General features: G+C 39.4%; 1 protein-coding gene and 1 pseudogene across 2 annotated transcripts in view; one reads left to right on the forward strand and one right to left on the reverse strand.

The window, feature by feature from the left end:
* Positions 1–13,574, forward strand: part of LDLRAD4 (low density lipoprotein receptor class A domain containing 4) — a gene marked incomplete at its 5' end in the record, with an annotated part of 293,783 nt that overhangs the window by 53,250 nt on the left and 226,959 nt on the right. The gene's annotated exons all lie outside the window — the stretch shown is intronic.
* On the reverse strand, positions 4,191–4,977 carry LOC308423313 (ribosome biogenesis protein NSA2 homolog; annotated as a pseudogene). The gene has a single exon. The product of its transcript is annotated as a ribosome biogenesis protein NSA2 homolog (transcript).

Here is a 13,574-nt window from a genome sequence, read left to right on the forward strand (position 1 = left end):
TGAGCCCTAGAAAAGTTGAGCTTATATTTTATGTTTCTCAACATCAGTTCACCCTGAAACAGTGCACCCCCATGAGAGAAAGCAAGTGAGCATTTTTTTCTAGACCAGTTCAAGAAGATGCTTCAGTCAGAAGTATCTATCACGTGTAGATTCAGTGAACCGAGTTGGTGTGTATATGCATATATCTCTGACACAGAATTCAGAAGTGTTGCTGTATCTGAGATAGGGTGTTATAGAATTTGTCTTTAATATTTCTGGAAAAAATGGCATCAAGTAAAAATAGCTTGGGGAAGGATACCTCTCTTATTTTTCCTTAATTTTCCCATAACTCTAACAATTCTGGAAATTGCTTTTTCTCCCACCCCAAGTTATGATTTTCATGAAATAGCTCTCTCGTCTGAAGGCCTTATTGTATGATAAAAGGCTCTACTTTATGAGACAGAGTTGTCAGGTAGAACAAGCCTCTTTTCAGAGCAAGGAGGAAAGTCTCCTGCTGTATTTTTCTCTTAATCTTATTCTAAAAATAAGTTAAAAAATCTTTTTTTCCTTAATGATGGAGTGAGAATGTTGAGAAAATTAAGATTAATTTCAAATTGGCTTGGTGGGTTAGGGTGCTTGCCATTGAGCCCCATAACTGGAGTCTGATCCCTGAAACACACTTTATGGAAGGAGAGAACCAATGACTATAAGTTAGTCCCTAATGGCCACATAAGCTCTGGCAAGCTCATACCTCACCTCCACCCCACATCTGCCAAGTACCCAGTACCTCAGTACTCAGGAGGCAGGAGGATCACTGTGAGTTTAAGACTAGTCTGGTCTTTAGAACAAATTTCATGCTAGCCAAGGCTATTCTGAAAACTAAACAGAACAAAACAACAAACACAAAATAGCAAAACAAAAACAAAACAGAAAATGCACCAATCCAACACAAAACTCGTCGTCGTGGTACACTTCAGAAGCAGAGTATTTAGCAAGCATGTGCGAGGCCCTGGGTTCTGTCCCAGGCACTGCCAAGAAATGAACAGAAGGGTGAGGGAGAGTGGGGCTTATTTCTCTCTGTTCCTTTTGTATTCTTTTCTTTCACACGCCTTTCTCTTGTGGCAAGAGAAGTTCTCACTACCTGTTAATTTTTGGGAGTACCAACCCATCATGTTAGTTTCTTGGTCTCACAGGAGGAGCTCCTGCCCATAATGTCAGGAGCACATCTTTTAGGAGATGGTTCGGGGTTAGCAAGATTATCAGCCCCACAGGACCGAATTTTATTTCACTGGAAAGCCATGTGTGGATTCCTCAAATACTTTGAGCAGCAGGGAATGTGCATGAGGAACCCAACCAATACTTCTGGTGCAGCGCTTCCTGTGCAGCATTTCCTGTGCAGCGCTTCCTGTGCAGCGCTTCCTGTGCAGCACTTCCTGTGCAGCACTTCCTGTGCAGCATTTCCTGTGCAGCATTTCCTGTGCAGCGCTTCCTGTGCAGCACTTCCTGTGCAGTGCTTCCTGTGCAGCGCTTCCTGTGCAGCGCTTCCTGTGCAGCATTTCCTGTGCAGCATTTCCTGTGCAGCGCTTCCTGTGCAGCGCTTCCTGTGCAGTGCTTCCTGTGCAGCGCTTCCTGTGCAGCACTCCTGTGACTGGCTGTGCTTAGTCTCTCAGTTCTTTCTCTTGAGCAAATTGTTCTTTTGAAACCGAAATTTACTTTTGTAAAGACAAAATGTTCATGCTTAGTCCTTTTGCTTGGGACTCTTGGGTTTTGTGTTGAGAACGCTCTGTGGGCTTATGAAAAAGCCACGTGTTCACTAGAAAGAAGGAACAGTAAATCTTGGGTAGGTGTTATGTCTGCACTCTCACTTGGGATGGGCCATCTTTTGTGTAAGCCCAGCGCTGGTTCCATGCCAGCCTGCCACCTGGCTCCTGCATAAGAGGGTCCTAATCTGTGGGTCATTGCCATTTTCATAACTAGAGATGGACCCAGGAGGGTTGAAATCCTGCAGGGATGAAGCGTTGAGTTTGTTGAAATCTTCAGCCTTGTGTTATGGAACTGATGTTTTTAGTTTTTCTTGGCTTGGGTATAAGAATCCTGCTGTCTGAGAGGATAATGTTCATGTTTACTGAGCGATTTATGAAGGACTGGGAATACGTAATCAGTTCCTGAGTGTAGAGTGTTGGAGATTGCAAACACATTTCTGTAATGAATGAAGTTTGTATTTTTCACTCTTTGAAGCAATTTGACTATATTAAAATCAACCCTTTCAAAATCTACAACAGATAGAACTTCAGTCACGGTTATTTTTCTTTACAGTAAAAAGTATAACCTCTTTTTTTTAATTGAACAACTTTATTTTAAAAAACAGATAAATGTACAGATTTTAAAAGCATTTTTGCATAAAAGTATATGAATACATTTTTGTCAGTACTTGATTTTTTAAAGGTTTGATAGTATGCATTAAAATCTTACTAGTTACAATGAGCATAAAGTACATGTAAAACAAGATGTAACCTGGAAATAGTGTAAAGATTAAACATAATGAATTTTCATTTTTCTTGGCCTTTGTTTTTCTTTTTTTTTTATTTAAGAATTTTATTGTAAATCTCCTTTAAAACTTTTAAAGAGATTCTATTATGATTTTTAAAATAAAATCAAAAGGCATGACCTAGAATGCCAGTCTTTGTGTCCACATTCTTCCACGTGTATGCCAACTTTCTTTTTTCCATTGATTGGCAGACTGAGTAGGACTTCCGGTGACCAAAGTGTTACCTAGTGGTTTGTGACTTTGTGTACCTTCAAGCCCTTCTACCAACTAACATCTCCTTTGGAATTACCTAAGCTGTGGTCACACCAGCCAGCTGGAACAGGTGTTGATGTAAATAATTTGTACTAATACTACTCATCCGTAACTGTTCGAGAGTGCAGCTTTTGCCCTTTTATGTCCATTAGCAAGCTGGTGTTTGGGGCGTGGTCTATCATAGAAGTCATGCTTGTCTCAGTACTTCCTGCCATGCCTTTTTGGCATAAGACGGTTTGCTGTTTCTAATCCTAAAAAATAAGCAAACATCAGCAAAACCCACTGATTACCTGAAGTCAGATTTCCTTTCACCATAACTTAGACAAATAAATATACATTGCCCATTTTTATTGATAGAAAAATGTTAAAATCTAATTGTAAGAAAGTTCTAAAGTGATTCTGTTTTTGCTGGTCATCTCCAAGGAATTAGCTTTCATTTTATTATCTTTGTATGTTCTAAAAGTTAAAAAAAAGAAATTTATTCAAAGTACCAAGTCTTTCTTACAGTGAAACTGATTTGTTTCTTTGCTAGGTTATTTTTCCCCCTTAATGTTTAAGATAGTAATTAAACCTATATTTTGTGATTGTTTTCTAGTCTGGTGTTTTAAATTTTCTTTTCCCACTGAGTTTCATTCATAAAGATGTGCTTTAGATATTGTCAGACACTAAATTAAAGGCACAACTAATCACACTGCCTGTGTTATGTAGATTTAAAAAATAAACAATTTAAAGCAATATAGTGATCATAGATTAATATACAGACACTCTTAAGGGTTAAGTTATAAACCCAAATCATGGCCTTTCAATTTAATTAACTGCCACATCTCAAGTCAAGGTCGAGAGTTATCTATCCCAGTCCTAATGTTGCTGTGGCAGCGTGAGTGCACGCCCTTGTCTTAGAATGGAGAAGATGGTGGGACTCCACACCTGAGCTCACTGAGAGGACAACCCAAGGGAGTGAAAAACACTTGAGTTGTGAAATTTTTTTGCTTTCTCTCAGACTTTTAATGTTATATTTAATGAATTTAAACACTATTGTGTTTAAAATGTCCCACATTTTAGGATTAGTGGCAATGAGATGGGAAACACTTAACCTTTCCAGGTACCGTCAACTACTCTGGGGGCTTTCCAAGTAATGACAGACTTGTATTGCTGCGTACCTCATCCTTCGGATGCTGTTGTGCGCTTACTACTCAGTCACTACATTTTATTAAAATGTAAGCCGCGATGCCCTAAACTGAAGACCAACTGTAAAATTGGACAGTGTTTTATTTTCCTTTACAATTTAATAAATACTTGATAACTGCACATGGTGTAAGGCTGCTTGGTAGTTCAAAAAGGTCACAGCGGTGGTGTTTTTCTGACTGTGTAGTCTTCGGTAGTGAGTGTAATGACTTTTATGACATTACTGTCAAACCAGCAGGACTGCATTTATGCACCCATCGTTTTCAGGATTGTTGGTAACTTGGGCGTACTTTCCCCAAATCACCTTGCCTCCTTGTGTCACAAGGCCCAACTCGCTCACATTCACTTCAATAACTGTGCCTTTGGTGATCACACCCAGGGTTGTATACAGTGGGGATGATGGATTCTTTTTCACACCAAGTATAGGCAGACAAAAGGTAGCTTTCAGCTCAGGGTGTGTGACATGGGCTTTTTTGAAACGCAGACCCATTGGCCTAATGAACCTCTCATATTTAGGTGGTTTTCTTGTAAAACCATCACCAACAAAGCAGACTTTAGTAACCATTCTCTTCCATGCCTTCTTTTTTCTTTTTCCTGTTCGAATAACTTTCAATACTTCTGTTTCTCCTTGGGCACGAACTTTGGGTAGAGGAACGTCCCATTTTCCCGCCTTTTCTTTTCGTTTCTGCTTAATCATGTTGGAAAGTACTTTTGCTCTTGACTGCCCCTCTCTGTTCAGCAGATAGGCAGGGACTGCTCCCTGTGGAGTCTTCTCATCATCCTTCTGCTTGGTGTTTCTCTTTTCATGCATCTTAATAGTCTTTTTCATTTGTATCTTCTCTGCATGGCGCTGTCTGTGGTAGAGCTTAGCTTTCAGGCCAATCATTTTTTTTTTTTGCTTTCTTTGAGCATTCATGGGCTTCCCGACCTTCTTTCTTTCTCTTTTTCTCATGGTAGTCCAAACGATATCCATATCGTTTGCGGTGCAATTCAATATATTCATTCTGTGGCATGATGACGGCCGCGGAAGAGCAGTCCGCGACCTCACGGGTTCCAAAAACTTTTAATTTTTGGGTGTCACTGGCCCATGAGCCTGCTCCTCTCGGGCCGGAACGGGAAAAGCGGCCTTTGTTTTTCTTGATCTTTATATAGTCTGTGAGTTGTTTCTGGGGTGTTCAGAGCTTCCTGGGGGTTAGTATCCAATTATCAGTGACTGCATATTATGTCTGTTTTTTTGTGACTGGGTTACCTTACTTAGGATGATATTCTCTAGATGCATCCATTTTCTTACGAATTTCATAAAGTCATTGTTTCTGATAGCTGAGTAGTACTCCATTGTGTAAATATACCACAATTTTTGTGTCCATTCATCTACTGAAGGACATCTGGGTTATTTCCAGCTTCTGGCTATTATAAATATGGCTGCTATGAACACTGTGGTGCATGTGTCTTTGTAATATGTTGGAGTGTCTCTGGGGTTTATGCCCAGAAGTAGAACAACTGGGTCTTCAGGTAGTACTATGTCCATTTTTCTGAAGAACTGCCAGACTGGTTTCCAGAGTGGTTTTACCAGTTTACAACCCCACCAGCAGTGGAGAAGTGTTCCTCTTTCTCCACATCCTCACCAGCATCTGCTGTCATTTGAATTTTTGATCTTGGCCAATCTGACTGGTGTGAGGTGGAATCTCAGGGTTGTTTTGATTTGCATTTCCCTGATGACTAAGGGTATCGAGCACTTCCTTAGATGCTTCTCAGCCATTCAATATTCCTCAATTGAGAACTTTTTGTTTAGCTCTGTACCCCATTTTTTAATAGGGTTGTTTGATTCTCTGGTGTCTAGCTTCTTAAGTTCTTTGTATACCTTGGATATTAGGCCTCTATCAGATGTGGGGTTGGTAAAGATCTTTTCCCACTCTGTTGGCTGCCGTTTTGTTTTCTTGACAGTGTCCTTAGCCTTACAGAAACTTTGCAATCTCATTAAGTCCCATTTGTTGATATTTGACCTTGGAGCACGAGCCATTGGTGTTCTGTTCAGGAAATTTTCTCCTGTGTCTATGTGTTCTAAGGTTTTCCCTACTTTCTCATCTGATAGTTTCAGTGTACCTGGTTTAATGTGGAGATCTTTGATCCACTTGCACTTGAGCTTTGTACAAGGAGATAAGAAAGGGTCTATTTTCATTCTTCTGCATGCTGAGTGCCAGTTGGACCAACACCATTTGTTGAATAGGCTGTCCTTTTTCCATTGAATGTTTACAGCTCCTTTGTCAAAAATCAGGTGACCATATATGTGAAGACTCATTTCTGGATCTTCTATTCTATTCCATTGATCCACGTGCCTATTTCTGTACCAGTACCATGCAGTTTTCAGCACAATTGCCTTGTAATATAGCTTGAGGTCAGGGATAGTGATTCCTGCAGATGTTTTCTTGTTGTTGAGTATGGATTTCACTATTCTAGGTCTCTTGTTATTCCAGATGAAATTGCACATTGCTCTTTCCAACTCAATAAAGAATTGGGTTGGTATTTTGATGGGGATTGCATTGAATCTGTAGATTGCTTTTGGTAAGATGGCCATTTTTACAATGTTGATCCTTCCAATCCAGGAGCCCCGGCTATTCACAGTGCAGTCTCTCCAGGCCTGTGTCTCTGGATCTCTGCTGTTCCCGGTGGCCAAAATATAACCTCTTGTTTGAGGGTAATGGGCACTGAAAATATTAATGCATTCAACTTAAACATTTTAATATTATTTTTTTGTGTGGGTTCAGGTGTGTGCATGCCGCAGTTTTTATGTGGCCATCACAGCACAGTGTTTTGAAGTTGATTCTTCCATTCTTTCATTGCAAAAGGAAATTTCTTTCATTGTTGGTTTTGGATATTTAATTCAGGTTGTCAGGCTTGTGTAGTAAGCACCTTTTACCCTCTGAGCCCTATTTCTTTCCCTGTAGTTAACATTTTTGTTTTTTAATTAAAATTCATTTATGTGGTGTGTGTATGTGTGTGGTAGGCATGTACCACAGTGTGAGTATGTGTGAAAGTCAGGAGATAACTTGTGGGAGTTGTTTCTCCCCTTACACTTTTAGGCTCTGGGGACTAAACTTATGTTCTTCAGCTTGGCAGGAAGTGCCCCCAGTCACTGATCATCTCCACAATCCTGAACACAACTTTTAAGCAGAACTGAAACAAAATCTGTGCCCTCTGGTTAGTGTGGTTAAGGTTTAATCTATCTTGTTGATATTTTTCAAGGATCAAACTCCTGGTTTTGTTGATTCTTTGTATAGTTCCTTTTGCTTCTACTTGGTTGATTTCATCCCTGAGTTTGATTATTTTCTGCTGCCTAATCCTCCTGGGTGCATTTACTTCTTTTTGTTCTAGAGCTTTTAGGTGTGCTGTCAAGCTGGTAGTGTATGCTCTTCTCAGTTTCTTTTTGGAGGCACTCAGAGCTATGAGCTTTCCTCTTAGCACTGCTTTCATTTTGTTACATATGTTTGGGTATGTTGTGCCTTCATTTTCATTAAATTCTAAAACGTTTTAAACTTATTTCTTTCCTGACCAAGTTATAATCGAGTAGAGCATTGTTCATCTTCCATGTGTATGTGGCATTTCTGTCTTTTTTGTTATTATTGAAGACCAGTCTTAGTCCATGGTGATCTGATAGGATGCATGGGATTATTTCTCTCTTCTTATATCTGTTAAGGCCTGTTTTGTGACCTAATATATGGTCAGTTTTAGAGAAGGTACCAAGAGGTGCTAAGAAGGCATATTCTTTTGTTTTGGGATGTAATGTTCTATAGATATTTGCTAAATCCATTTGGTTCATAACTTCTGTTAGTTTCATGGTGTCTCTGTTTAGTTTCTGTTTTCATGATCTGTCCATTGATGAGAGTGGGGTGTTGAAGTCTCCCACTATTATTGTGTGAGGTACAGTGTGTGCTTTGAGCTTTAGTAAGGCTTCTTTTATGAATGTGTTTGCCCTTTCATTTAGAGCATAGATATTCATAATTGTTATTCCATCCTGGTGGATCTTTCCTTTGATGACTATGAAGTGTCCTTTCTTATCTTTTCTGATAACTTTTGGTTGAAAGTCGATTTCATTCAATATTAGGATGGCTACTTCAGCTTGTTTCTTGGGACCATTTGCTTGGAAAATTGTTTTCCAGCCTTTTACTCTGAGGTAGTGTCTGTCTTTGTCACTGAGGTGTGTTTCCTGTATGCAGCAAAATGTTGTGTTCTCTTTACATATCCAGTCTATTAGTCTATGTCTTTTTATTGGTGAATTGAGTCCATTGATGTTTAGAGATATTAGGGACCAATGATTGTTGTTTCCTGTTACTTTTGTTGTTAGAGGTGGAATTATGTTTGTTTGTCTTCTTTTGGGTGAGTTGAAAAAAGATTATTTTCTTTTTCCAGCATGTAGTTTCCCTCCTTGTGTTGGAGTTTTCTATCGAATATCCTTTGTCATGCTGCATCTGTGGAAAGATATTGTGTAAATTTAGTTTTGTCATGGAATATCTTGGTTTCTCCATCTATGTTAATTGAGAGTTTTGCTGGATATAGTAGCCTAGGCTGGCATTTGTGTTCTCTGTATGACATCTGCCCAGGATCTTCTAGCTTTCATAATCTTTTGAGAAGTTTGGTGTAATTCTGATAGGTCTACCTTTGTAGGTTACTTGACCTTTTTTTCTTACTGCTTTTAATATTCTTTCTTTGTTTTTTGCATTTGGTGATTTTACTATTATGTGATGAGAAGAATTTCTTTTCTGGTTCAATCAATTTATAGCTCTGTAGTCTTCTTGTATGTTTATAGGCATCTCTTTTGTTAGGTTAGGGAAGTTTTCATCTATAATTTTATCGAAGATATCTACTAGCCATTTAAGTCGGGAATCTTCGCTCTTTTTTTTACACCTATTGTCCTTAGGTTTGGTCTTCTCATTGTGTCCTGGATTTTCTGGATGTTTTGGGTTAGGAGCTTTTTGCTTTTTGCATTTTCTTTGAGCATTGTGTCAGTGCTTTCTATGGTTTCTTCTACACCTGAGATTCTCTCTTTTATCTCTTGTATATTGTTGGCAAGACTTGCATCTACGACTCCCGATCTCTTTTCTAGGTTTTCTATCTTGAGGGTTGTCTTCCTTTGTGATTTTTTTTATTATTTTTATTTTCGTTTTTAGATCCTGGGTGGTTTAGTTCAATTCCTTCACCTGTTTGGTTGATTTTTGTGTTTCCTCTTTAAGGGCTTCTACCTGTTTTTCTGTGTTGTCCTGTATTTTTTAAGGGAATTATTTATGACCTTCTTTACTTCCTCTAACATCATCATTAGTTGTGTATTTAAACCAAAATCTTGCTTTTCTGGTGTGTTGGGGAATATCCAGGACATGCTGTGGTGGAGGAACTGGGTTCTGATGATGCCAAGTGGCCTTGGTTTCTGTTGCTTAGGTACTTGGACTTGCTTCTTGCCATCTGCTTATCTCTGGTGTTTCTGGTCTTGCTGATTCTGACAGTGTCTTGACCGTACTTTGCTCTCAGGTATGTCAGCACTTCTGGGGGACCAGCTCTCTCCCAGGGTAGTATGGATATCAAGTGATTTGACACTGGGTCAGCTCCAAGTGCAGGTGGAAACCAGAAGAATCCTGTTCCAGACTGTTCCTCAATTCCTGTGGCCTGAGGACTCCATGCAGGTTCCTCTTGGGCCAGGAATTTCAGCAAAGGTGGTAGTATGTTTATGTTTGGGGTATAGAAAGATCACCAATTTTTATATGTTAACGTTGTATCTTGCTACTTTGCTCAGTGTGTTTATCAGCTGTAAGAGTTTCCTGGTGGAGCCCTTCTGCATGTCTAGAATCCTACTGTCTGCAAGTAGGGGTCCTCCCTTTTCCTGTGTATCCCCTTTACTTCCCTCCTTTGCCTTACTGTTTTAGCTAAGGCTTCAAGCATTGCATTAAGTAAGGAGAGTATACATTCTAGCGTTAGCGGGATGGTCTGCGATTTTCTCCATTGAGGGCAGCATTGTTTTATAGATTGGCTTTATATAGCCTTCATAGTGCTAAATGTGATCCTCCCACCCCTGGCTCTCCATTACTCTTATCATGAAGACGTTAGATTTTGTCAAAGGATTGGGTGATCATAAGATTTCTAACTTTGAGTCCAGTTATGTAATGAATCATGTTTATTGATTTATGTAAGTTGAACCACTGCTGCATTTCTGAAATAAAGCCAAACTTGATCCTGAGGATGTTTGTGATGTGATCTTGAATCCTGTTAAAAAATATCTCATTGTGAATTTTGAATCTGTGCTTCTCAGGAGGTAGAGCTGTTATTTTGTGTTTGTTTTGTAGTATCTTTATCTAGTTTTAGTGTCACCGTAATACTGGCTTTGTTAAGAGTTTGAAGCTTTCATTTTTTTTTCTATTTTATAGAAAATTTTGAGTTGTATCAGTTTTATTCTTTGAAGGTCTGAGAAAATTCTGTATGAATTCATCTGGTCTTATATAATTTTTAGTTAAGGGAATTTCTATTTACTGCTTCAATCTCAGTGTTGGTTATAGGTCTATTTAAATTGTTTATGTTTTGGTAGGTCACATTCTTCTATCAACTCATCCATTTCTTTCAGATTTTCCAGTTTGGTGGGACATAGATATTTTAAGGCTTATCTTTGTGACTTTTATGAATTTTATTGGTATCCTAATGTCTTCTATGCTGCACCATGTCTAATTTTGTTAGGATCCTACATCTCTTTGTTTTAGTAAATTTGGCTAAGGTTTCGTCAATCTTTATCTTTCCAAAGAATCAACCTTTAATTAATTTTTTTCTGTCATTTTTTAAATTTCTACTTCATTAATTTCTGCCATGATCTTAATGACTTCCCCATCAGTTGATTTTGGTTTGGGTTGGTTCTTGTATTCTGAGGTTGGTTATTTGGGTTCTCTCTTGTTTTCTGGTGCAGACACTCAGTGCTGTGAGCTTTCTCCTGAGGATTGCCTTCGCTGGCCGTTTTCCTCCAATTCTAGGAACTTTTACTTCCTTCTGGATCTCTTCTGTGATTCCTTTATCATTCAGCAGTTTGTTGTTTAATCTCTACAAGTTTGTGTGGTTTCTGCAGTCTTTCTTGGCTGCTGATACTACCTTTATCTCATTGTGGTCTAAACGAACACAGGATGTTATTCCAGTTTTTCTATGCTGTTGAGTCTTGCCTGGTGTCCTAGTATGTGATCTATTTCGGAGAAAGTCCCATGTGCTGCTGAGAAAATGTGAATTTGTTTTTCTTAGTGTTTTAGTGGGACGTTCTGTAGCTATGCATTAGATACATTCAATTTATGATACTATTAAACTTACTCTCCCCACCTCCAGTATAAATTTCCTGCCTGTTGGTAAGGGGGTTATGTTGAAGTCATCTACTGTTACTGTGCTGGGGGTTAGCCTGTGACTTTACATCTGGCAATAGTTACTTTGTGAAATTAAGTGTACCTGCAGTTTGGGGTATACATATTTAGAATTTTAGCATTTTCTTGATAAATCCTTTGGTAAGCATGAAATGACCTTCTTTATCTATTCTGACTAATTTTGATTTAAAGTCCATTTTGTCAGAGAGTTGACAATAGCTGCCTGCTTTTGTCAATAGCAACGTGTGCTCATTTTCTAGTTCTGTTTGTTTGGATTCTAAACTTTTACACTTAGGTTATGTCTGTCTTTAAGCAGCCTTTCTTGGGGACAGCAAAAAGATGAATCCTATTTTCAATCCATTCTGTTAGTCTAGGTCTTTTCATTGGGGGACTTGAGGCCATTAAAAATCAGAGTTATTATCTAAAGTCGTGCTCTGATCCTCGTTGTTTTTGGTGTTTTCTCAAACTTCTTTTGACTAGCTGTCCTGGTCTTTCCTCTTTGTGGCCTTTTGGGAATGTTTATTCTCCTCAATCTAGTATCCTTTCAATGTCTCTGTGGATTTAGCAGCCATAAATTTCTTAAGTTTATTTTTGTTGTGGAAAGTTTTTATTTCTCCCTCAATCATGATAGTCAGGTGTAACAGTCTCGGTAGGCATGTGCTCTTCTGGCTTTCAACGTTTCTACTGAGTCATCCATCAGCTGTCGGTTGGTCTATGCTGCCTTTCTGTGTGACTTTGCCTCTCTCTCCTGTGGTTTTCAGTAACCTTTGTTTAGTCTAGGTTTTGGTGGATTAATTATGATATAGCATGGGGAGTTTCTTTTCTGGTCTTTTTTACTTGATATTCTATACGTTTCTTTCTTTTTTATTAACCATTCCATTCATTTACATCTCAAATGATATCCCACTTCCTGGTTATCCCTCCACACCTCCCCATTCCACATCTGCCCTCTCCCTCTCCCCTTTGCCTCTATGAGGGTGCTCGTCCAACAACCCTCTTCTGCCTCACCACTCCAGCATCCCCCTACACTGGGGCATCAAACCTCCTCAGGACCAAGGGCCTCCCCTCCCATTGATGTCAGTCAAGGCCATCCTCTGCTACATATGTATCTGGAGCCATGGATTCCTTCCTGCACACTCCTTGGTTGGTAATCTGGTCCTGCGGAGCACTAGGTGGTCTGGCCAGCTGACATTGTTCTTCCTATGGGGTTGCAATCCTCCTCTGTTCCTCCAGTCCTTCTGCCAGCTCCCTGAACCAGGTACCAGAGCTCAGTCTGATGGTTGGCACAAAGGATCCACATCTTCATTGGTCAGTTGCTGGCAGAACCTCCCAGGGAGTTTTTTTTTTTTTGTTTTTTTTTGTTTTTTTTTTTTTTTTGGCAACAGCAACAGTGTCTGAAGAGAGGGTGGATCCCCAGGTAGGGTGCTCCCCAGATGGTCCCTCCTTCAGTCTCTGCTCCATTTTATGTACCCGTCATTCCTTTGGACAGTATCATTTCTGGGTTAAAAACTTTGAGATTGATGGGTAGCCCCATCCCTCAACTGGGGGCTGTGACTTCCTATTGGAGGTGGTTTCTATAGGGCCTGTCTCTCCTTTGCTGCACATTTCAGCTTAAGTCATCCCCATTGGGGTTTGGGAGCCTTTTGCTTCCCTGGTGTCTGGGACTCTCCAGTGGCTATCCCCAGTTCTTCATCCCTCAGATGGACATCTCTTTCTTTAGATTTGGGAAACGTTTTCTTAGACTTTATTGAAAGCAGTTTCTATACTTTTGGAATAGAAACCTCCTCCTTATATGTCCATAGTTCATAAAATGGTGGTCTCATGGTGTCCCAAACCCTCCCATATTCTGTTCATGTATACACTTAAAATTTTACCTTGAATTAATGATCTAATTTTCTCATGTTGCCTTCAAACCCTGATGCTCTATTTCTTACGTGATCAGTTAGTCCTGTTGGTGAGGCTGTCCACTGACCACTGTCTTTTCCTTTGGCTTTGCTTTAGCAATTTTCTCTCTCTTTATTGAATTCTATTTTTATATTTTGAATTGATGTCTTTATTTCATTTGTCTGTTTATTTTTGTGCTCTTGGAGTACATTCATGCCTTCTTTGAGTTGTCTGAACCATCTGTTATCCTTCTTTTGAATTCTTTGTCTGGGAGTTCTAAGTCACTCTCATTGGGGATCATTACTCTGGAGTCGTTGATTTTTGAAGAAGATATGCCGCCTTTTTCTCTGTGT

Source organism: Micromys minutus (assembly GCF_963924665.1).
Source record: "Micromys minutus genome assembly, chromosome: 8".
NCBI lineage: Eukaryota > Metazoa > Chordata > Mammalia > Rodentia > Muridae > Micromys > Micromys minutus.